The sequence below is a fragment of the Oncorhynchus mykiss genome, chromosome 2, assembly GCF_057628025.1.
Source record: "Oncorhynchus mykiss isolate SJ-2025 chromosome 2, ASM5762802v1, whole genome shotgun sequence".
Lineage (NCBI taxonomy): Eukaryota > Metazoa > Chordata > Actinopteri > Salmoniformes > Salmonidae > Oncorhynchus > Oncorhynchus mykiss.
Window position 1 is genome coordinate 16,945,001 of NC_143023.1, and position 25,000 is coordinate 16,970,000.

A 25,000-nucleotide genomic window follows, 5' to 3' on the forward strand; every position below is an offset into this window, starting at 1 on the left:
TTATTAAATCTTAGCATGGACCTGGTGTTGGTGTTATTAAATCTTAGCCTGGGCCTGGTGTTGGTGTTATTAAATATTAGCCTGGGCCTGGTGTTGGTGTTATTAAATCTTAGCCTGGGCCTGGTGTTGGTGTTATTAAATCTTAGCCTGGGCCTGGTGTTGGTGTTATTAAATATTAGCCTGGGCCTGGTGTTGGTGTTATTAAATCTTAGCCTGGGCCTGGTGTTGGTGTTATTAAATCTTAGCCTGGGCCTGGTGTTGGTGATATTACATATTAGCCTGGGCCTGGTGTTGCTGTAATTAAATCTTAGCCTGGGCCTGGTGTTGGTGATATTAAATATTAGCCTGGGCCTGGTGTTGGTGTAATTAAATCTTAGCCTGGGCCTGGTGTTGGTGTTATTAAATATTATCCTGGGCCTGGTGTTGGTGTTATTAAATCTTAGCCTGGGGCTGGTGTTGGTGATATTAAATCTCAGCCTGGGCCTGGTGTTGGTGTTATTACATCTTAGCCTGGGCCTGGTGTTGGTGTTATTAAATCTTAGCCTGGGCCTGGTGTTTGTGTTATTAAATATTAGCCTGTACCTGGTGTTGGTGTTATTAAATCTTAGCCTGGGCCTGGTGTTGGTGTTATTAAATCTTAGCCTGGGCCTGGTGTTGGTGTTATTAAATATTATCCTGGGCCTGGTGTTGGTGTTATTAAATCTCAGCCTGGGCCTGGTGTTGGTGTTATTAAATCTTAGCCTGGGCCTGGTGTTGGTGTTATTACATCTTAGCCTGGGCCTGATGTTGGTGTTATTAAATCTTAGCCTGGGCCTGATGTTGGTGTTATTAAATCTTAGCCTGGGCCTGGTGTTGGTGTTATTAAATATTATCCTGGGCCTGGTGTTGGTGTTATTAAATATTATCCTGGGCCTGCTGTTGGTGTTATTAAATCTCAGCCTGGGCCTGGTGTTGGTGTTATTAAATCTTAGCCTGGGCCTGGTGTTGGTGTTATTACATCTTAGCCTGGATCTGATGTTGGTGTTATTAAATCTCAGCCTGTACCTGGTGTTGGTGTTATTAAATCTTAGCCTGGGCCTGATGTTGGTGTTATTAAATCTTAGCCTGGGCCTGATGTTGGTGTTATTAAATCTTAGCCTGGGCCTGATGTTGGTGTTATTAAATCTTAGCCTGGGCCTGGTGTAAATGGTATTAAATCTTACACTGCATCTGATGTTGGTGGTATTAAATCTTAGCATTGGCCTGATGTTGGTGTTATTAAGTCTGACTATCTTAGCAGGCTCAGCCCAAGGCTCAATCTAGCTGTGTTTAACCCAGGATAATGCTGGATTCACATGCCCTGTCTTCAGGGTGATCTATATAGACTACAGGACAACATAACCTAGGGTCTTCATGGTGATCTATATAGACTACAGGACAACATAACCTAGGGTCTTCATGGTGATCTTTATAAACTACAGGACAACATAACCCTGTCTTCATGGTGTTCTATATAAACTACAGAACAACATAACCCTGTCTTCATGGTGATCTATATAAACTACAGAACAACTACAGAACAACATAACCCTGTATTCATGGTGATCTATATAAACTACAGAACAACTACAGGACAACATAACCCTGTCTTCATGGTGATCTATATAAACTACAGGACAACATAACCCTGTCTTCATGGTGATCTATATAAACTACAGAACAACATAACCCTGTCTTCATGGTGATCTATATAAATTACAGAAACACTACATAACAACATAACCCTGTATTCATGGCGATCTATATAAACTACAGAACAACTACAGAACAACATAACCCTGTATTCATGGTGATCTATATAAACTACAGAACAACTACAGAACAACATAACCCTGTCTTCATGGTGATCTATATAAACTACAGAACAACTACAGAACAACATAACCCTGTATTCATGGTGATCTATATAAACTACAGAACAACATAACCCTGTCTTCATGGTGATCTATATAAACTACAGAACAACTACAGAACAACATAACCCTGTATTCATGGTGATCTATATAAACTACAGAACAAATACAGAACAAGATAACCCTGTATTCATGGTGATCTATATAAACTCCAGAACAACATAACCCTGTCTTCATGGTGATCTATATAAACTACAGGACAACATAACCCTGTCTTCATGGTGATCTATATAAACTACAGAACAACTACAGGACAACATAACCCTGTCATCATGGTGATCTATATAAACTACAGGAAAACATAACCCTGTCTTCATGGTGATCTATATAAATTACAGGACAACATAACCCTGTCTTCATGGTGATCAATATAAACTACAGGACAACATAGCCCTGTCTTCATGGTGATCTATATAAACTAAAGGACAACATAACCCTGTCTTCATGGTGATCTAAATAAACTACAGGACAACATAACCCTGTATTCATGGTGATCTATATAAACTACAGAACAACTACAGAACAACATAACCCTGTATTCATGGTGATCTATATAAACTACAGAACAACTACAGGACAACATAACCCTGTCTTCATGGTAATCTATATAAACTACAGGACAACATAACCCTGTTTTCACAGTGATCTATATAAACTACAGGACAACATAACCCTGTCTTCATGGTGATTTATATAAACTACAGAACAACTACAGAACAACATAACCCTGTATTCATGGTGATCTATATAAACTACAGAACAACATAACCCTGTCTTCATGGTGATCTATATAAACTACAGAACAACTACAGAACAACATAACCCTGTATTCATGGTGATCTATATAAACTACAGAACAACTACAGAACAACATAACCCTGTATTCATGGTGATCTATATAAACTACAGAACAACTACAGGACAACATAACCCTGTCTTCATGGTGATCTATATAAACTACAGAACAACTACAGAACAACATAACCCTGTATTCATGGTGATCTATATAAACTACAGAACAACTACAGAACAACATAACCCTGTATTCATGGTGATCTATATAAACTACAGGACAACATAACTCTGTCTTCATGGTGATCTATATAAACTACAGAACAACATAACCCTGTCTTCATGGTGATCTATATAAACTACAGGACAACATAACCCTGTCTTCATGGTGATCTATATAAACTACAGGACAACATAACCCTGTCTTCATGGTGATCTATATAAACTACAGAACAACATAACCCTGTCTTCATGTTGATCTATATAAACTACAGGACAACATAACCCTGTCTTCATGGTGATCTATATAGACTACAGGACAACATAGCCCTGTCTTCATTGTGATCTATATAAACTACAGGACAACATAACCCTGTCATCATGGTGATCTATATAAACTACAGGACAACATAACCCTGTCTTCATGGTGTTCTATATAAACTACAGGACAACATAACCCTGTCATCATGGTGATCTATATAAACTACAGGAAAACATAACCCTGTCTTCATGGTGATCTATATAAACTACAGAACAACATAACCCTGTCTTCATGGTGATCTATATAAACTACAGAACAACATAACCCTGTCTCCATGGTGAGCTCGATAAAATACAGAACAACATAACCCTGTCTTCATGGTGATCTATATAGACTACAGGACAACATAACCTAGGGTCTTCATGGTGATCTATATAAACTACAGGACAACATAACCCTGTCTTCATGGTGATCTATATAAATTACAGAACAACTACAGAAAAACATAACCCTGTATTCATGGTGATCTATATAAACTACAGAACAACATAACCCTGTCTTCATGGTGATCTATATAAACTACAGAACAACTACAGAACAACATAACCCTGTATTCATGGTGATCTATATAAACTACAGAACAACTACAGAACAACACAACCCTGTCTTCATGGTGAACTATATAAACTACAGAACAACTACAGAACAACATAACCCTGTCTTCATGGTGATCTATATAAACTACAGAACAACTACAGAACAACATAACCCTGTCTTCATGGTGATCTATATAAACTACAGAACAACTACAGGACAACATAACCCTATCTTCATGGTGATCTATATAAACTACAGGACAACATAACCCTGTCTTCATGGTGATCTATATAAACTACAGAACAACTACAGGACAACATAACCCTGTCATCATGGTGATCTATATAAACTACAGGAAAACATAACCCTGTCTTCATGGTGATCTATATAAACTACAGGACAACATAACCCTGTCTTCATGGTGATCTATATAAACTACAGAACAACTACAGGACAACATAACCCTGTTTTCATGGTGATCTATATAAACTACAGGACAACATAACCCTGTCTTCATGGTGATCTATATAAACTACAGGACAACATAACCCTGTCTTCATGGTGATCTATATAAACTACAGAACAACATAACCCTGTCTTCATGGTGATCTATATAAATTACAGAAACACTACATAACAACATAACCCTGTATTCATGGCGATCTATATAAACTACAGAACAACTACAGAACAACATAACCCTGTATTCATGGTGATCTATATAAACTACAGAACAACTACAGAACAACATAACCCTGTCTTCATGGTGATCTATATAAACTACAGAACAACTACAGAACAACATAACCCTGTATTCATGGTGATCTATATAAACTACAGAACAACATAACCCTGTCTTCATGGTGATCTATATAAACTACAGAACAACTACAGAACAACATAACCCTGTATTCATGGTGATCTATATAAACTACAGAACAAATACAGAACAAGATAACCCTGTATTCATGGTGATCTATATAAACTCCAGAACAACATAACCCTGTCTTCATGGTGATCTATATAAACTACAGGACAACATAACCCTGTCTTCATGGTGATCTATATAAACTACAGAACAACTACAGGACAACATAACCCTGTCATCATGGTGATCTATATAAACTACAGGAAAACATAACCCTGTCTTCATGGTGATCTATATAAATTACAGGACAACATAACCCTGTCTTCATGGTGATCAATATAAACTACAGGACAACATAGCCCTGTCTTCATGGTGATCTATATAAACTAAAGGACAACATAACCCTGTCTTCATGGTGATCTAAATAAACTACAGGACAACATAACCCTGTATTCATGGTGATCTATATAAACTACAGAACAACTACAGAACAACATAACCCTGTATTCATGGTGATCTATATAAACTACAGAACAACTACAGGACAACATAACCCTGTCTTCATGGTAATCTATATAAACTACAGGACAACATAACCCTGTTTTCACGGTGATCTATATAAACTACAGGACAACATAACCCTGTCTTCATGGTGATTTATATAAACTACAGAACAACTACAGAACAACATAACCCTGTATTCATGGTGATCTATATAAACTACAGAACAACATAACCCTGTCTTCATGGTGATCTATATAAACTACAGAACAACTACAGAACAACATAACCCTGTATTCATGGTGATCTATATAAACTACAGAACAACTACAGAACAACATAACCCTGTATTCATGGTGATCTATATAAACTACAGAACAACTACAGGACAACATAACCCTGTCTTCATGGTGATCTATATAAACTACAGAACAACTACAGAACAACATAACCCTGTATTCATGGTGATCTATATAAACTACAGAACAACTACAGAACAACATAACCCTGTATTCATGGTGATCTATATAAACTACAGGACAACATAACTCTGTCTTCATGGTGATCTATATAAACTACAGAACAACATAACCCTGTCTTCATGGTGATCTATATAAACTACAGGACAACATAACCCTGTCTTCATGGTGATCTATATAAACTACAGGACAACATAACCCTGTCTTCATGGTGATCTATATAAACTACAGAACAACATAACCCTGTCTTCATGTTGATCTATATAAACTACAGGACAACATAACCCTGTCTTCATGGTGATCTATATAGACTACAGGACAACATAGCCCTGTCTTCATTGTGATCTATATAAACTACAGGACAACATAACCCTGTCATCATGGTGATCTATATAAACTACAGGACAACATAACCCTGTCTTCATGGTGTTCTATATAAACTACAGGACAACATAACCCTGTCATCATGGTGATCTATATAAACTACAGGAAAACATAACCCTGTCTTCATGGTGATCTATATAAACTACAGAACAACATAACCCTGTCTTCATGGTGATCTATATAAACTACAGAACAACATAACCCTGTCTCCATGGTGAGCTCGATAAAATACAGAACAACATAACCCTGTCTTCATGGTGATCTATATAGACTACAGGACAACATAACCTAGGGTCTTCATGGTGATCTATATAAACTACAGGACAACATAACCCTGTCTTCATGGTGATCTATATAAATTACAGAACAACTACAGAACAACATAACCCTGTATTCATGGTGATCTATATAAACTACAGAACAACATAACCCTGTCTTCATGGTGATCTATATAAACTACAGAACAACTACAGAACAACATAACCCTGTATTCATGGTGATCTATATAAACTACAGAACAACTACAGAACAACATAACCCTGTATTCATGGTGATCTATATAAACTACAGAACAACTACAGGACAACATAACCCTGTCTTCATGGTGATCTATATAAACTACAGAACAACTACAGAACAACATAACCCTGTATTCATGGTGATCTATATAAACTACAGAACAACTACAGAACAACATAACCCTGTATTCATGGTGATCTATATAAACTACAGGACAACATAACTCTGTCTTCATGGTGATCTATATAAACTACAGAACAACATAACCCTGTCTTCATGGTGATCTATATAAACTACAGGACAACATAACCCTGTCTTCATGGTGATCTATATAAACTACAGGACAACATAACCCTGTCTTCATGGTGATCTATATAAACTACAGAACAACATAACCCTGTCTTCATGTTGATCTATATAAACTACAGGACAACATAACCCTGTCTTCATGGTGATCTATATAGACTACAGGACAACATAGCCCTGTCTTCATTGTGATCTATATAAACTACAGGACAACATAACCCTGTCATCATGGTGATCTATATAAACTACAGGACAACATAACCCTGTCTTCATGGTGTTCTATATAAACTACAGGACAACATAACCCTGTCATCATGGTGATCTATATAAACTACAGGAAAACATAACCCTGTCTTCATGGTGATCTATATAAACTACAGAACAACATAACCCTGTCTTCATGGTGATCTATATAAACTACAGAACAACATAACCCTGTCTCCATGGTGAGCTCGATAAAATACAGAACAACATAACCCTGTCTTCATGGTGATCTATATAGACTACAGGACAACATAACCTAGGGTCTTCATGGTGATCTATATAAACTACAGGACAACATAACCCTGTCTTCATGGTGATCTATATAAATTACAGGACAACATAACCCTGTCTTCATGGTGATCTACATAAACTACAGAACAACATAACCCTGTCTTCATGGTGATCTATATAAACTACAGAACAACATAACCCTGTCTTCATGGTGATCTATATAGACTACAGGACCACATAACCTAGGGTCTTCATGGTGATCTATATAAACTACAGGACAACATAACCCTGTCTTCATGGTGATCTATATAAACTACAGGACAACATAACCCTGTCTTCATGGTGATCTATATAAACTACAGGACAACATAACCCTGTCATCATGGTGATCTATATAAACTACAGGACAACATAACCCTGTCTTCATGGTGATCTATATAAACTACAGAACAACATAACCTAGGGTCTTCATGGTGATCTATATAAACTACAGGACAACATAACCTAGGGTCTTCGTGGTGATGTATATAAACTACAGAGCAACATAACCCTGTCTTCATTGTGATCTATATAAACTACAGGAAAACATAACCTAGGGTCTTCGTGGTGATGTATATAAACTACAGAGCAACATAACCCTGTCTTCATTGTGATCTATTTAACTACAGGACAACATAACCCTGTCTTCATGGTGATCTATATAAACTACAGAACAACATAACCCAGGGTCTTCGTGGTGATCTATATAAACAACAGAACAACTACAGAACAACAGAACCCTGTCTTCATGGTGATCTATATAAACTACAGGACAACATAACCCTGTCTTTATGGTGATCTATATAAACTACAAGACAACATAACCCTGTCTTCATGGTGATCTATATAAACTACAGGACAACATAGCCCTGTCTTCATGGTGATCTGTATAAACTACAGGACAACATAGACCTGTCTTCATGGTGATCTATATAAACTACAGGACAACATAGCCCTGTCTTCATGGTGATCTATATAAACTACAGGACAACATAGCCCTGTCTTCATGGTGATCTATATAAACTACAGGACAACATAGCCCTGTCTTCATGGTGATCTATATAAACTACAGAACAACGAACAACATAACCCTGTCTTCATGGTGATCTATATAAACTACAGAACAACATAACCCTGTCTTCATGGTGATCTATATAAACTACAGGACAACATAACCCTGTCATCATGGTGATCTATATAAACTACAGGACAACATAACCCTGTCTTCATGGTGATCTATATAAACTACAGGACAACATAACCCTGTCATCATGGTGATCTATATAAACTACAGGACAACATAACCCTGTCTTCATGGTGATCTATATAAACTACAGAACAACATAACCCTGTCTTCATGGTGATATATATAAACTACAGGACAACATAACTCTGTCTTCATGGTGATCTACATAAACTACAGAACAAAAAAACCCTGTCTTCATGGTGATCTATATAAACTACAGAACAACATAACCCTGTCTTCATGGTGATCTATATAGACTACAGGACCACATAACCTAGGGTCTTCATGGTGATCTATATAAACTACAGGACAACATAACCCTGTCTTCATGGTGATCTATATAAACTACAGGACAACATAACCCTGTCATCATGGTGATCTATATAAACTACAGGACAACATAACCCTGTCTTCATGGTGATCTATATAAACTACAGAACAACATAACCTAGGGTCTTCATGGTGATCTATATAAACTACAGAGCAACATAACCCTGTCTTCACTGTGATCTATATAAACTACAGGACAACATAACCCTGTCTTCATGGTGATCTATATAAACTAAAGAACAACATAACCTAGGGTCTTCGTGGTGATCTATATAAACGACAGAACAACTACAGAACAACAGAACCCTGTCTTCATGGTGATCTATATAAACTACAGGACAACATAACCCTGTCTTCATGGTGATCTATATAAACTACAGGACAACATAACCCTGTCTTCATGGTGATCTATATAAACTACAGGACAACATAACCCTGTATTCATGGTGATCTATATAGACTACAGGACCACATAACCTAGGGTCTTCATGGTGATCTATATAAACTACAGGACAACATAACCCTGTCTTCATGGTGATCTATATAAACTACAGGACAACATAACCCTGTCATCATGGTGATCTATATAAACTACAGGACAACATAACCCTGTCTTCATGGTGATCTATATAAACTACAGAACAACATAACCTAGGGTCTTCATGGTGATCTATATAAACTACAGAGCAACATAACCCTGTCTTCACTGTGATCTATATAAACTACAGGACAACATAACCCTGTCTTCATGGTGATCTATATAAACTAAAGAACAACATAACCTAGGGTCTTCGTGGTGATCTATATAAACGACAGAACAACTACAGAACAACAGAACCCTGTCTTCATGGTGATCTATATAAACTACAGGACAACATAACCCTGTCTTCATGGTGATCTATATAAACTACAGGACAACATAACCCTGTCTTCATGGTGATCTATATAAACTACAGGACAACATAACCCTGTATTCATGGTGATCTATATAAACTACAGGACAACATAGCCCTGTCTTCATGGTGATCTATATAAACTACAGAACAACGAACAACATAACCCTGTCTTCATGGTGATCTATATAAACTACAGAACAACATAACCCTGTCTCCATGGTGAGCTCGATAAAATACAGAACAACATAACCCTGTCTTCATGGTGATCTATATAGACTACAGGACAACATAACCTAGGGTCTTCATGGTGATCTATATAAACTACAGGACAACATAACCCTGTCTTCATGGTGATCTATATAAATTACAGGACAACATAACCCTGTCTTCATGGTGATCTATATAAACTACAGGACAACATAACCCTGTCTTCATGGTGATCTACATAAACTACAGAACAACATAACCCTGTCTTCATGGTGATCTATATAAACTACAGAACAACATAACCCTGTCTTCATGGTGATCTATATAGACTACAGGACAACATAACCTAGGGTCTTCATGGTGATCTATATAAACTACAGGACAACATAACCCTGTCTTCATGGTGATCTATATAAACTACAGGACAACATAACCCTGTCTTCATGGTGATCTATATAAACTACAGAACAACATAACTCTGTCTTCATGGTGATCTATATAAACTACAGAACAACATAACCCTGTCGTCATGGTGATCTATATAAACTACAGAACAACTACAGAACAACATAACCCTGTATTCATGGTGATCTATATAAACTACAGGACAACATAACTCTGTCTTCATGGTGATCTATATAAACTACAGAACAACATAACCCTGTCTTCATGGTGATCTATATAAACTACAGGACAACATAACCCTGTCTTCATGGTGATCTATATAAACTACAGGACAACATAACCCTGTCTTCATGGTGATCTATATAAACTACAGAACAACATAACCCTGTCTTCATGTTGATCTATATAAACTACAGGACAACATAACCCTGTCTTCATGGTGATCTATATAGACTACAGGACAACATAGCCCTGTCTTCATTGTGATCTATATAAACTACAGGACAACATAACCCTGTCATCATGGTGATCTATATAAACTACAGGACAACATAACCCTGTCTTCATGGTGTTCTATATAAACTACAGGACAACATAACCCTGTCATCATGGTGATCTATATAAACTACAGGAAAACATAACCCTGTCTTCATGGTGATCTATATAAACTACAGAACAACATAACCCTGTCTTCATGGTGATCTATATAAACTACAGAACAACATAACCCTGTCTCCATGGTGAGCTCGATAAAATACAGAACAACATAACCCTGTCTTCATGGTGATCTATATAGACTACAGGACAACATAACCTAGGGTCTTCATGGTGATCTATATAAACTACAGGACAACATAACCCTGTCTTCATGGTGATCTATATAAATTACAGAACAACTACAGAACAACATAACCCTGTATTCATGGTGATCTATATAAACTACAGAACAACATAACCCTGTCTTCATGGTGATCTATATAAACTACAGAACAACTACAGAACAACATAACCCTGTATTCATGGTGATCTATATAAACTACAGAACAACTACAGGACAACATAACCCTGTCTTCATGGTGATCTATATAAACTAAAGAACAACATAACCCTGTATTCATGGTGATCTATATAAACTACAGAACAACTACAGAACAACATAACCCTGTATTCATGGTGATCTATATAAACTACAGGACAACATAACCCTGTCTTCATGGTGATCTATATAAACTACAGGACAACATAACCCTGTCTTCATGGTGATCTATATAAACTACAGGACAACATAACCCTGTATTCATGGTGATCTATATAGACTACAGGACCACATAACCTAGGGTCTTCATGGTGATCTATATAAACTACAGGACAACATAACCCTGTCTTCATGGTGATCTATATAAACTACAGGACAACATAACCCTGTCATCATGGTGATCTATATAAACTACAGGACAACATAACCCTGTCTTCATGGTGATCTATATAAACTACAGAACAACATAACCTAGGGTCTTCATGGTGATCTATATAAACTACAGAGCAACATAACCCTGTCTTCACTGTGATCTATATAAACTACAGGACAACATAACCCTGTCTTCATGGTGATCTATATAAACTAAAGAACAACATAACCTAGGGTCTTCGTGGTGATCTATATAAACGACAGAACAACTACAGAACAACAGAACCCTGTCTTCATGGTGATCTATATAAACTACAGGACAACATAACCCTGTCTTCATGGTGATCTATATAAACTACAGGACAACATAACCCTGTCTTCATGGTGATCTATATAAACTACAGGACAACATAACCCTGTATTCATGGTGATCTATATAAACTACAGGACAACATAGCCCTGTCTTCATGGTGATCTATATAAACTACAGAACAACGAACAACATAACCCTGTCTTCATGGTGATCTATATAAACTACAGAACAACATAACCCTGTCTCCATGGTGAGCTCGATAAAATACAGAACAACATAACCCTGTCTTCATGGTGATCTATATAGACTACAGGACAACATAACCTAGGGTCTTCATGGTGATCTATATAAACTACAGGACAACATAACCCTGTCTTCATGGTGATCTATATAAATTACAGGACAACATAACCCTGTCTTCATGGTGATCTATATAAACTACAGGACAACATAACCCTGTCTTCATGGTGATCTACATAAACTACAGAACAACATAACCCTGTCTTCATGGTGATCTATATAAACTACAGAACAACATAACCCTGTCTTCATGGTGATCTATATAGACTACAGGACAACATAACCTAGGGTCTTCATGGTGATCTATATAAACTACAGGACAACATAACCCTGTCTTCATGGTGATCTATATAAACTACAGGACAACATAACCCTGTCTTCATGGTGATCTATATAAACTACAGAACAACATAACTCTGTCTTCATGGTGATCTATATAAACTACAGAACAACATAACCCTGTCTTCATGGTGATCTATATAAACTACAGAACAACTACAGAACAACATAACCCTGTATTCATGGTGATCTATATAAACTACAGGACAACATAACTCTGTCTTCATGGTGATCTATATAAACTACAGAACAACATAACCCTGTCTTCATGGTGATCTATATAAACTACAGGACAACATAACCCTGTCTTCATGGTGATCTATATAAACTACAGGACAACATAACCCTGTCTTCATGGTGATCTATATAAACTACAGAACAACATAACCCTGTCTTCATGTTGATCTATATAAACTACAGGACAACATAACCCTGTCTTCATGGTGATCTATATAGACTACAGGACAACATAGCCCTGTCTTCATTGTGATCTATATAAACTACAGGACAACATAACCCTGTCATCATGGTGATCTATATAAACTACAGGACAACATAACCCTGTCTTCATGGTGTTCTATATAAACTACAGGACAACATAACCCTGTCATCATGGTGATCTATATAAACTACAGGAAAACATAACCCTGTCTTCATGGTGATCTATATAAACTACAGAACAACATAACCCTGTCTTCATGGTGATCTATATAAACTACAGAACAACATAACCCTGTCTCCATGGTGAGCTCGATAAAATACAGAACAACATAACCCTGTCTTCATGGTGATCTATATAGACTACAGGACAACATAACCTAGGGTCTTCATGGTGATCTATATCAACTACAGGACAACATAACCCTGTCTTCATGGTGATCTATATAAATTACAGAACAACTACAGAACAACATAACCCTGTATTCATGGTGATCTATATAAACTACAGAACAACATAACCCTGTCTTCATGGTGATCTATATAAACTACAGAACAACTACAGAACAACATAACCCTGTATTCATGGTGATCTATATAAACTACAGAACAACTACAGGACAACATAACCCTGTCTTCATGGTGATCTATATAAACTACAGAACAACTACAGAACAACATAACCCTGTATTCATGGTGATCTATATAAACTACAGAACAACTACAGAACAACATAACCCTGTATTCATGGTGATCTATATAAACTACAGGACAACATAACTCTGTCTTCATGGTGATCTATATAAACTACAGAACAACTACAGAACAACATAACCCTGTATTCATGGTGATCTATATAAACTACAGAACAACTACAGGACAACATAACCCTGTCTTCATGGTGATCTATATAAACTACAGAACAACTACAGAACAACATAACCCTGTATTCATGGTGATCTATATAAACTACAGAACAACTACAGAACAACATAACCCTGTATTCATGGTGATCTATATAAACTACAGGACAACATAACTCTGTCTTCATGGTGATCTATATAAACTACAGAACAACATAACCCTGTCTTCATGGTGATCTATATAAACTACAGGACAACATAACCCTGTCTTCATGGTGATCTATATAAACTACAGGACAACATAACCCTGTCTTCATGGTGATCTATATAAACTACAGAACAACATAACCCTGTCTTCATGGTGATCTATATAGACTACAGGACAACATAGCCCTGTCTTCATTGTGATCTATATAAACTACAGGACAACATAACCCTGTCATCATGGTGATCTATATAAACTACAGGACAACATAACCCTGTCTTCATGGTGTTCTATATAAACTACAGGACAACATAACCCTGTCATCATGGTGATCTATATAAACTACAGGAAAACATAACCCTGTCTTCATGGTGATCTATATAAACTACAGAACAACATAACCCTGTCTTCATGGTGATCTATATAAACTACAGAACAACATAACCCTGTCTCCATGGTGAGCTCGATAAAATACAGAACAACATAACCCTGTCTTCATGGTGATCTATATAGACTACAGGACAACATAACCTAGGGTCTTCATGGTGATCTATATAAACTACAGGACAACATAACCCTGTCTTCATGGTGATCTATATAAATTACAGGACAACATAACCCTGTCTTCATGGTGATCTATATAAACTACAGGACAACATAACCCTGTCTTCATGGTGATCTACATAAACTACAGAACAACATAACCCTGTCTTCATGGTGATCTATATAAACTACAGAACAACATAACCCTGTCTTCATGGTGATCTATATAGACTACAGGACAACATAACCTAGGGTCTTCATGGTGATCTATATAAACTACAGGACAACATAACCCTGTCTTCATGGTGATCTATATAAACTACAGGACAACATAACCCTGTCTTCATGGTGATCTATATAAACTACAGAACAACATAACTCTGTCTTCATGGTGATCTATATAAACTACAGAACAACATAACCCTGTCTTCATGGTGATCTATATAAACTACAGAACAACTACAGAACAACATAACCCTGTATTCATGGTGATCTATATAAACTACAGGACAACATAACTCTGTCTTCATGGTGATCTATATAAACTACAGAACAACATAACCCTGTCTTCATGGTGATCTATATAAACTACAGGACAACATAACCCTGTCTTCATGGTGATCTATATAAACTACAGGACAACATAACCCTGTCTGCATGGTGATCTATATAAACTACAGAACAACATAACCCTGTCTTCATGTTGATCTATATAAACTACAGGACAACATAACCCTGTCTTCATGGTGATCTATATAGACTACAGGACAACATAGCCCTGTCTTCATTGTGATCTATATAAACTACAGGACAACATAACCCTGTCATCATGGTGATCTATATAAACTACAGGACAACATAACCCTGTCTTCATGGTGTTCTATATAAACTACAGGACAACATAACCCTGTCATCATGGTGATCTATATAAACTACAGGAAAACATAACCCTGTCTTCATGGTGATCTATATAAACTACAGAACAACATAACCCTGTCTTCATGGTGATCTATATAAACTACAGAACAACATAACCCTGTCTCCATGGTGAGCTCGATAAAATACAGAACAACATAACCCTGTCTTCATGGTGATCTATATAGACTACAGGACAACATAACCTAGGGTCTTCATGGTGATCTATATAAACTACAGGACAACATAACCCTGTCTTCATGGTGATCTATATAAATTACAGAACAACTACAGAACAACATAACCCTGTATTCATGGTGATCTATATAAACTACAGAACAACATAACCCTGTCTTCATGGTGATCTATATAAACTACAGAACAACTACAGAACAACATAACCCTGTATTCATGGTGATCTATATAAACTACAGAACAACTACAGAACAACATAACCCTGTATTCATGGTGATCTATATAAACTACAGAACAACTACAGGACAACATAACCCTGTCTTCATGGTGATCTATATAAACTACAGAACAACTACAGAACAACATAACCCTGTATTCATGGTGATCTATATAAACTACAGAACAACTACAGAACAACATAACCCTGTATTCATGGTGATCTATATAAACTACAGGACAACATAACTCTGTCTTCATGGTGATCTATATAAACTACAGAACAACATAACCCTGTCTTCATGGTGATCTATATAAACTACAGGACAACATAACCCTGTCTTCATGGTGATCTATATAAATTACAGAACAACTACAGAACAACATAACCCTGTATTCATGGTGATCTATATAAACTACAGAACAACATAACCCTGTCTTCATGGTGATCTATATAAACTACAGAACAACTACAGAACAACATAACCCTGTATTCATGGTGATCTATATAAACTACAGAACAACTACAGAACAACATAACCCTGTATTCATGGTGATCTATATAAACTACAGAACAACTACAGGACAACATAACCCTGTCTTCATGGTGATCTATATAAACTACAGAACAACTACAGAACAACATAACCCTGTATTCATGGTGATCTATATAAACTACAGAACAACTACAGAACAACATAACCCTGTATTCATGGTGATCTATATAAACTACAGGACAACATAACTCTGTCTTCATGGTGATCTATATAAACTACAGAACAACATAACCCTGTCTTCATGGTGATCTATATAAACTACAGGACAACATAACCCTGTCTTCATGGTGATCTATATAAACTACAGGACAACATAACCCTGTCTTCATGGTGATCTATATAAACTACAGAACAACATAACCCTGTCTTCATGTTGATCTATATAAACTACAGGACAACATAACCCTGTCTTCATGGTGATCTATATAGACTACAGGACAACATAGCCCTGTCTTCATTGTGATCTATATAAACTACAGGACAACATAACCCTGTCATCATGGTGATCTATATAAACTACAGGACAACATAACCCTGTCTTCATGGTGTTCTATATAAACTACAGGACAACATAACCCTGTCATCATGGTGATCTATATAAACTACAGGAAAACATAACCCTGTCTTCATGGTGATCTATATAAACTACAGAACAACATAACCCTGTCTTCATGGTGATCTATATAAACTACAGAACAACATAACCCTGTCTCCATGGTGAGCTCGATAAAATACAGAACAACATAACCCTGTCTTCATGGTGATCTATATAGACTACAGGACAACATAACCTAGGGTCTTCATGGTGATCTATATAAACTACAGGACAACATAACCCTGTCTTCATGGTGATCTATATAAATTACAGGACAACATAACCCTGTCTTCATGGTGATCTACATAAACTACAGAACAACATAACCCTGTCTTCATGGTGATCTATATAAACTACAGAACAACATAACCCTGTCTTCATGGTGATCTATATAGACTACAGGACCACATAACCTAGGGTCTTCATGGTGATCTATATAAACTACAGGACAACATAACCCTGTCTTCATGGTGATCTATATAAACTACAGGACAACATAACCCTGTCTTCATGGTGATCTATATAAACTACAGGACAACATAACCCTGTCTTCATGGTGATCTATATAAACTACAGGACAACATAACCCTGTCATCATGGTGATCTATATAAACTACAGGACAACATAACCCTGTCTTCATGGTGATCTATATAAACTACAGAACAACATAACCTAGGGTCTTCATGGTGATCTATATAAACTACAGGACAACATAACCTAGGGTCTTCGTGGTGATGTATATAAACTACAGAGCAACATAACCCTGTCTTCATTGTGATCTATATAAACTACAGGAAAACATAACCTAGGGTCTTCGTGGTGATGTATATAAACTACAGAGCAACATAACCCTGTCTTCATTGTGATCTATTTAACTACAGGACAACATAACCCTGTCTTCATGGTGATCTATATAAACTACAGAACAACATAACCCAGGGTCTTCGTGGTGATCTATATAAACAACAGAACAACTACAGAACAACAGAACCCTGTCTTCATGGTGATCTATATAAACTACAGGACAACATAACCCTGTCTTCATGGTGATCTATATAAACTACAAGACAACATAACCCTGTCTTCATGGTGATCTATATAAACTACAGGACAACATAGCCCTGTCTTCATGGTGATCTGTATAAACTACAGGACAACATAGACCTGTCTTCATGGTGATCTATATAAACTACAGGACAACATAGCCCTGTCTTCATGGTGATCTATATAAACTACAGGACAACATAGCCCTGTCTTCATGGTGATCTATATAAACTACAGGACAACATAGCCCTGTCTTCATGGTGATCTATATAAACTACAGAACAACGAACAACATAACCCTGTCTTCATGGTGATCTATATAAACTACAGAACAACATAACCCTGTCTTCATGGTGATCTATATAAACTACAGGACAACATAACCCTGTCATCATGGTGATCTATATAAACTACAGGACAACATAACCCTGTCTTCATGGTGATCTATATAAACTACAGGACAACATAACCCTGTCATCATGGTGATCTATATAAACTACAGGACAACATAACCCTGTCTTCATGGTGATCTATATAAACTACAGAACAACATAACCCTGTCTTCATGGTGATCTATATAAACTACAGGACAACATAACTCTGTCTTCATGGTGATCTACATAAACTACAGAACAAAAAAACCCTGTCTTCATGGTGATCTATATAAACTACAGAACAACATAACCCTGTCTTCATGGTGATCTATATAGACTACAGGACCACATAACCTAGGGTCTTCATGGTGATCTATATAAACTACAGGACAACATAACCCTGTCTTCATGGTGATCTATATAAACTACAGGACAACATAACCCTGTCATCATGGTGATCTATATAAACTACAGGACAACATAACCCTGTCTTCATGGTGATCTATATAAACTACAGAACAACATAACCTAGGGTCTTCATGGTGATCTATATAAACTACAGAGCAACATAACCCTGTCTTCACTGTGATCTATATAAACTACAGGACAACATAACCCTGTCTTCATGGTGATCTATATAAACTAAAGAACAACATAACCTAGGGTCTTCGTGGTGATCTATATAAACGACAGAACAACTACAGAACAACAGAACCCTGTCTTCATGGTGATCTATATAAACTACAGGACAACATAACCCTGTCTTCATGGTGATCTATATAAACTACAGGACAACATAACCCTGTCTTCATGGTGATCTATATAAACTACAGGACAACATAACCCTGTATTCATGGTGATCTATATAGACTACAGGACCACATAACCTAGGGTCTTCATGGTGATCTATATAAACTACAGGACAACATAACCCTGTCTTCATGGTGATCTATATAAACTACAGGACAACATAACCCTGTCATCATGGTGATCTATATAAACTACAGGACAACATAACCCTGTCTTCATGGTGATCTATATAAACTACAGAACAACATAACCTAGGGTCTTCATGGTGATCTATATAAACTACAGAGCAACATAACCCTGTCTTCACTGTGATCTATATAAACTACAGGACAACATAACCCTGTCTTCATGGTGATCTATATAAACTAAAGAACAACATAACCTAGGGTCTTCGTGGTGATCTATATAAACGACAGAACAACTACAGAACAACAGAACCCTGTCTTCATGGTGATCTATATAAACTACAGGACAACATAACCCTGTCTTCATGGTGATCTATATAAACTACAGGACAACATAACCCTGTCTTCATGGTGATCTATATAAACTACAGGACAACATAACCCTGTATTCATGGTGATCTATATAAACTACAGGACAACATAGCCCTGTCTTCATGGTGATCTATATAAACTACAGAACAACGAACAACATAACCCTGTCTTCATGGTGATCTACATAAACTACAGAACAACATAACCCTGTCTCCATGGTGAGCTCGATAAAATACAGAACAACATAACCCTGTCTTCATGGTGATCTATATAGACTACAGGACAACATAACCTAGGGTCTTCATGGTGATCTATATAAACTACAGGACAACATAACCCTGTCTTCATGGTGATCTATATAAATTACAGGACAACATAACCCTGTCTTCATGGTGATCTATATAAACTACAGGACAACATAACCCTGTCTTCATGGTGATCTACATAAACTACAGAACAACATAACCCTGTCTTCATGGTGATCTATATAAACTACAGAACAACATAACCCTGTCTTCATGGTGATCTATATAGACTACAGGACAACATAACCTAGGGTCTTCATGGTGATCTATATAAACTACAGGACAACATAACCCTGTCATCATGGTGATCTATATAAACTACAGGACAACATAACCCTGTCTTCATGGTGATCTATATAAACTACAGGACAACATAACCCTGTCATCATGGTGATCTATATAAACTACAGGACAACATAACCCTGTCTTCATGGTGATCTATATAAACTACAGAACAACATAACCCAGGGTCTTCGTGGTGATCTATATAAACTACAGAACAACATAACCTAGGGTCTTTGTGGTGATGTATATAAACTACAGAGCAACATAACCCTGTCTTCATTGTGATCTATATAAACTACAGGACAACATAACCCTGTCTTCATGGTGATCTATATAAAACTACAGAACAACATAACCTAGGGTCTTCGTGGTGATCTATATAAACTACAGAACAACTACAGAACAACATAACCCTGTCTTCATGGTGATCTATATAGACTACAGGACAACATAACCTAGGGTCTTCATGGTGATCTATATAAACTACAGGACAACATAACCCTGTCTTCATGGTGATTTATATAAATTACAGGACAACATAACCCTGTCTTCATGGTGATCTATATAAACTACAGGACAACATAACCCTGTCTTCATGGTGATCTACATAAACTACAGAACAACATAACCCTGTCTTCATGGTGATCTATATAAACTACAGGACAACATAACCCTGTCTTCATGGTGATCTATATAAACTACAGGACAACATAACCCTGTCTTCATGGTGATCTATATAAACTACAGGACAACATAACCCTGTCTTCATGGTGATCTATATAAACTACAGGACAACATAACCCTGTCATCATGGTGATCTATATAAACTACAGGACAACATAACCCTGTCTTCATGGTGATCTATATAAACTACAGAACAACATAACCTAGGGTCTACATGGTGATCTATATAAACTACAGGACAACATAACCTAGGGTCTTCGTGGTGATGTATATAAACTACAGAGCAACATAACCCTGTCTTCATTGTGATCTATATAAACTACAGAACAACATAACCTAGGGTCTTCGTGGTGATCAATATAAACGACAGAACAACTACAGAACAACAGAACCCTGTCTTCATGGTGATCTATATAAACTACAGGACAACATAACCCTGTCTTCATGGTGATCTATATAAACTACAAGACAACATAACCCTGTCATCATGGTGATCTATATAAACTACAGGACAACATAGCCCTGTCTTCATGGTGATCTATATAAACTACAGGACAACATAGCCCTGTCTTCATGGTGATCTATATAAACTACAGGACAACATAGCCCTGTCTTCATGGTGATCTATATAAACTACAGGACAACATAGCCATGTCTTCATGGTTATCTATATAAACTACAGGACAACATAGCCCTGTCTTCATGGTGATCTATATAAACTACAGGACAACATAGCCCTGTCTTCATGGTGATCTATATAAACTACAGAACAACGAACAACATAACCCTGTCTTCATGGTGATCTATATAAACTACAGAACAACATAACCCTGTCTCCATGGTGAGCTCGATAAAATACAGAACAACATAACCCTGTCTTCATGGTGATCTATATAGACTACAGGACAACATAAGCTAGGGTCTTCGTGGTGATCTATATAAACGACAGAACAACTACAGAACAACAGAACCCTGTCTTCATGGTGATCTATATAAACTACAGGACAACATAACCCTGTCTTCATGGTGATCTATATAAACTACAGGACAACATAACCCTGTCTTCATGGTGATCTATATAAACTACAGGACAACATAGCCCTGTCTTCATGGTGATCTATATAAACTACAGGACAACATAGCCCTGTCTTCATGGTGATCTATATAAACTACAGAACAACGAACAACATAACCCTGTCTTCATGGTGATCTATATAAACTACAGAACAACATAACCCTGTCTCCATGGTGAGCTCGATAAAATACAGAACAACATAACCCTGTCTTCATGGTGATCTATATAGACTACAGGACAACATAACCTAGGGTCTTCATGGTGATCTATATAAACTACAGGACAACATAACCCTGTCTTCATGGTGATCTATATAAATTACAGGACAACATAACCCTGTCTTCATGGTGATCTATATAAACTACAGGACAACATAACCCTGTCTTCATGGTGATCTACATAAACTACAGAACAACATAACCCTGTCTTCATGGTGATCTATATAAACTACAGAACAACATAACCCTGTCTTCATGGTGATCTATATAAACTACAGGACAACATAACCTAGGGTCTTCATGGTGATCTATATAAACTACAGGACAACATAACCCTGTCTTCATGGTGATCTATATAAACTACAGGACAACATAACCCTGTCTTCATGGTGATCTATATAAACTACAGGACAACATAACCCTGTCATCATGGTGATCTATATAAACTACAGGACAACATAACCCTGTCTTCATGGTGATCTATATAAACTACAGAACAACATAACCTAGGGTCTTCGTGGTGATCTATATAAACTACAGAACAACATAACCTAGGGTCTTTGTGGTGATGTATATAAACTACAGAGCAACATAACCCTGTCTTCATTGTGATCTATATAAACTACAGGACAACATAACCCTGTCTTCATGGTGATCTATATAAAACTACAGAACAACATAACCTAGGGTCTTCGTGGTGATCTATATAAACTACAGAACAACTACAGAACAACATAACCCTGTCTTCATGGTGATCTATATAGACTACAGGACCACATAACCTAGGGTCTTCATGGTGATCTATATAAACTACAGGACAACATAACCCTGTCTTCATGGTGATTTATATAAATTACAGGACAACATAACCCTGTCTTCATGGTGATCTATATAAACTACAGGACAACATAACCCTGTCTTCATGGTGATCTACATAAACTACAGAACAACATAACCCTGTCTTCATGGTGATCTATATAAACTACAGGACAACATAACCCTGTCTTCATGGTGATCTATATAAACTACAGGACAACATAACCCTGTCTTCATGGTGATCTATATAAACTACAGGACAACATAACCCTGTCTTCATGGTGATCTATATAAACTACAGGACAACATAACCCTGTCATCATGGTGATCTATATAAACTACAGGACAACATAACCCTGTCTTCATGGTGATCTATATAAACTACAGAACAACATAACCTAGGGTCTTCATGGTGATCTATATAAACTACAGGACAACATAACCTAGGGTCTTCGTGGTGATGTATATAAACTACAGAGCAACATAACCCTGTCTTCATTGTGATCTATATAAACTACAGAACAACATAACCTAGGGTCTTCGTGGTGATGTATATAAACTACAGAGCAACATAACCCTGTCTTCATTGTGATCTATATAAACTACAGAACAACATAACCTAGGGTCTTCGTGGTGATCAATATAAACGACAGAACAACTACAGAACAACAGAACCCTGTCTTCATGGTGATCTATATAAACTACAGGACAACATAACCCTGTCTTCATGGTGATCTATATAAACTACAGGACAACATAGCCCTGTCTTCATGGTGATCTATATAAACTACAGGACAACATAGCCCTGTCTTCATGGTGATCTATATAAACTACAGGACAACATAACCCTGTCTTCATGGTGATCTATATAAACTACAGGACAACATAACCTAGGGTCTTCATGGTGATCTATATAAACTACAGGACAACATAACCCTGTCTTCATGGTGATCTATATAAACTACAGGACAACATAAACCTGTCATCATGGTGATCTATATAAACTACAGGACAACATAACCCTGTCTTCATGGTGATCTATATAAACTACAGGACAACATAGCCATGTCTTCATGGTTATCTATATAAACTACAGGACAACATAGCCCTGTCTTCATGGTGATCTATATAAACTACAGGACAACATAGCCCTGTCTTCATGGTGATCTATATAAACTACAGAACAACGAACAACATAACCCTGTCTTCATGGTGATCTATATAAACTACAGAACAACATAACCCTGTCTCCATGGTGAGCTCGATAAAATACAGAACAACATAACCCTGTCTTCATGGTGATCTATATAAACTACAGGACAACATAGCCCTGTCTTCATGGTGATCTATATAAACTACAGAACAACGAACAACATAACCCTGTCTTCATGGTGATCTATATAAACTACAGAACAACATAACCCTGTCTCCATGGTGAGCTCGATAAAATACAGAACAACATAACCCTGTCTTCATGGTGATCTATATAGACTACAGAACAACATAA

The 25,000-nt window shown here is 36.8% G+C and overlaps 1 protein-coding gene across 2 annotated transcripts in view; it reads right to left on the reverse strand.

Annotated features, from left to right (window-relative positions):
- Nucleotides 1-25,000, reverse strand: part of LOC118938160 (thrombospondin type-1 domain-containing protein 4) — a 130,847-nt gene that overhangs the window by 15,612 nt on the left and 90,235 nt on the right. The window lies entirely within an intron of this gene.